At 36.7% G+C, this 3,992-nt stretch overlaps 1 pseudogene; it reads left to right on the top strand.

Moving 5' to 3' along the window:
• The first annotated feature begins 3,261 nt into the window (after positions 1 to 3,261).
• On the top strand, positions 3,262 to 3,381 carry LOC135052349 (5S ribosomal RNA; annotated as a pseudogene).
• Positions 3,382 to 3,992: the final 611 nt, after the last annotated feature.

Below are 3,992 nucleotides of genomic sequence, written 5' to 3'. Positions count from 1 at the left end.
ACACACAAACACTCTATACATCTATTCCTCACAATAATGGTGGTATCATCTGTAGAACGTATATATTAAGAAATGACGCTGAGGAAAATGGGTTTAAGATTAAATTTGTGTGTCAGTGTCTTGAATTTGCCTTAAAACCAAATACTTTACTTTTATTGAGAAACGGTACCAGCAGGTGTGTGGATCAGCCATGGGCAGTATCTGCACACTGAGCATGGCCAATATCTATATGGGACAGCGGGAACAGGATATCATGAGTGGGGCTGCGAAGGATAAGATCGTCATGTACAAAAGGTACATAGACAAAGTGCTGATAGTATGGAAAGGAAGTGAGTCCGAGTGGGTTGACTTTATTGAAGCGATTAATGTTAATAACTACAACCTACGCTTCACAGGGACATTCAATCCCGTCCGTTTAGACTTTTTGGATTTAGTGCTCAGTACCAAAACTTTCCCCAAATCAGGTCTTATAGAAACGTTCACCCATTTTAAGAAAGTGGATAGCAACAGCTATTTGGAGTTTACAAGCTGCCACCTGCCCCAATGGAAAGAAAATATCCCCTATTCACAATTTTTGAGGTAAAAAGAAATTGTTCTGACATGGACACATTTAATGAACAGGCTGAAATATATAAAAACAGGGTTGCTGAGAGAGGGTACCCTAAGGACTTAGTAGAATCAGCTAAAGCAAAAGTGAAGGCAAAAGATAGAGAGTCACTTCTTGTATATAAAAGAAAAAAGGATGTAGAACATTAGAACATATTTGGTCCATTTGTAACACAATTCAGTACAGGACATCGGGATTTAGAGAAAATGGGCAATACTGTTGTTGGATCCAATTCTAGGTCCGAGACTGCCTAAAAAACCTGATATCATTTATGAAAAAAAGCTAAAAGTATAAAATCTATGGTGTCTAAGAGTAAATTGGAATAAATACAGATAGTGAAAAATGATAGTAGCTTCCTAAGTGACATTAAAGGATTTTTTTTAACTGTGGGAGCTGTAAAGTCTGCAATAGAGCAGAAAGGGGATCTAAGTCATTTTGGGGTAGGTGGATCAGAAACCAAAAACTATAAAGACGTTTTTTAATTGCAATACTACATTCTGCATATATACGTTAACTTACCCCTGTGGCCTTAAATACACAGGCAAGACAAAGAGGGCGTTAACAATTTGAATATTAGAACATGTCAGAAACATAAAAAACCGAGTGTTGAATCATCGTATACCACATCATTTAAGTGAACATCATGGTGCTAATTCAGATTCTTTGAGATTTATTGGGATGTACCGGTGGATAAAAACGGGGGTGACAGGGAACAGGTACTTCTAAAACATGAGACCTTCTGGATCCTTTCTTTAGACACTTTAATTCAAAGAGGTCTCAACGAAAATCATGAAATTACCCCATTCATTATAGAGAGGTAAAATCATCTCAATTGTGTGTATCACTTTAAATGATTCCAGTACAGGTGATGGCATCGTGTTTTATTCCATCTAAAATGTAATATTGCTGTCCCTGTTGTTTCATGTAAAATGTGTCTTTTAGTGAAGAACTAACAAAGTAAGATTTTGATAGGGTTATATACCCTTTAAATGTTGATTATATATAGATGCTTTGGAGGTATTTAAGCATCTTTAATGTATTGTTCTGCTCTAAATTTTCAACTACCTTTTGTTTCTTTTTAATATCTTGTTTTAACATTTGTGTAACATTGCTGCTAGTATTGCTCCAGGTGTCATGATTCATTAAGCTGCATCTGTGTGAAACCAGCACTATAAATGACAGAGGGGGTCATTCCGAGTTGTACGCTCGTTATTTTTTTCTCACAACGGAGCGATTAGTCGCTAATGCGCATGTGCAATGTCCGCAGTGCGACTGCGCCAAGTAAATTTGCTATGCAGTTAGGTATTTTACTCACGGCATTACGAGGTTTTTTCTTCGTTCTGGTAATCGTAATGTGATTGACAGGAAGTGGGTGTTTCTGGGCGGAAACTGGCCGTTTTATGGGTGTGTGTGAAAAAACGCTACCGTTTCTGGAAAAAACGCGGGAGTGGCTGGAGAAACGGAGGAGTGTCTGGGCGAACGCTGGGTGTGTTTGTGACGTCAAACCAGGAACGACAAGCACTGAACTGATCGCACTGGCAGAGTAAGTCTCGAGCTACTCAGAAACTGCACAGAGAAGTCTTCGCAATATTGCGAATCTTTCGTTCGCAATTTTACTATGCTAAGATTCACTCCCAGTAGGCGGCGGCTTAGCGTGTGCAAAGCTACTAAAAGCAGCTTGCGAGCGAACAACTCGGAATGACCCCCAGAGAGAGGTAAATTAGAGAGAAAAGTAAAATAATATCAATTGTATATATCACTTTGAATGATTCCTTTTATAGGTGACTGGATCGGGCTTTATTCCATCTACAATGTAATACTGCTATCTCTGTTGTTTTATATAAAACAGGTCTTTTAGTGAAGATTTAACAAAGTAAGATTATGACAGGATTATGTACCCTTTAAATGCTGATTACATATAGATGCTTTGGAGGTATTCAAGCATTTTAAATGTAATGTATTGTTCTGTTCGAATTTCTCAGCTACTGCTTGTTTCTTTTTAATAACTTGTTTTAAGATTGGTGTAACATTGCTGCTAGTATTGAAGGAATACTAGGAACACTAGGAATACTAGGGAGGAAGGATATATATATATATATATATATACTTCCAGTGACGGCCGGCACTCAAATCCCATTGAACAGCTTGCTCCGGTGCCAGTTAGAGCAATAAGATACTAGTCCAGACGAAAATGGCACTCAGAGAACTTGAAGAAATTTAATTCAGGTCATTAACGTTTCGGGGTCGCAAGCCCCGTCCTCAGAATGAACACAACATGTTGTGTTCATTCTGAGGACGGGGTTTGCGACCCCGAAACGTTAATGACCTGAATTAAATTTCTTCATTTCTTCAAGTTCTCTGAGTGCCATTTTCATCTGGACTAGTATATATATATATATATATATATATATATATATATATATCATACTTGCCTACCTGACCCTCTCCATGAGGGAGAAAATGCTCTGTTCCTGGACTTTCCTGGTAATGTATGTAATGCCTATATGCCTCTATGAAGGTTCTTTTTATTAATTTTTAATCCTATCACTCCCATCACACCACTTATGTATAATTCACTTATTTATTAATATGTAGCTCAATAAAATATGTCTACATGGAATGATACCAGACTGATTATTGAGTTTCAAGCCATTAGATACGGTCATACCACACTGGCTCCATGCCCAAACCCATCTGCTCTTTGAAGCTAAGCAGTGTTGGGCTTTATTAGTACCAAGAGGGAGACCACTTGGGAAGATTAAGTACTGTAAAAACAGGCATAAAACGTCACTATGTCAGAACTGTGTTCACATATGTATGTACGCATGGGTACGCAGTTATGTGGGAGAGCTAGTGCACACATAGCTATATGCACATATACCTTATTCACTAAAAAGCACTTTATACATATATAAAATATATAAAAAATATGTTTTTAACATTCACATTCACTAACTCGCTCTCTTTCTTTTCCTCATAATTTTATATAGCCAATATGATTACTACAGGTTGAGTATCCCATATCCAAATATTCCGAAATACAGACTTTTTTGAGTGAGATTGAAATAGTGAAATCTTTGTTTTTTGATGGCTCAATGTAAACAAACTTTGTTTAATACACAAAGTTATTAAAAATATTGTATTAAATTACCTTTAGGCTGTGTGTATAAGGTATATATGAAACATAAATGATTTGTGTGATGTACACACACTTTGTTTAATGCACAAAGTTATAAAAAATATTGTCTAAAATAACCTTCAGGCTGTGTGTATAAGGTGTATATGTAACATAAATGCATTCTGTGCTTATAATTAGGTCCCATCACCATGATATCTCATTATGATATGCAATTATTCCAAAATACGGAAAAATCCGATATCCAAA

Source organism: Pseudophryne corroboree, chromosome 2 (genome assembly GCF_028390025.1).
Source record: "Pseudophryne corroboree isolate aPseCor3 chromosome 2, aPseCor3.hap2, whole genome shotgun sequence".
Classification (NCBI taxonomy): Eukaryota; Metazoa; Chordata; class Amphibia; order Anura; family Myobatrachidae; genus Pseudophryne; species Pseudophryne corroboree.
Note: the sequence above shows the minus strand (reverse complement) of the source record. Positions and strands in the feature narration are given on the sequence as shown.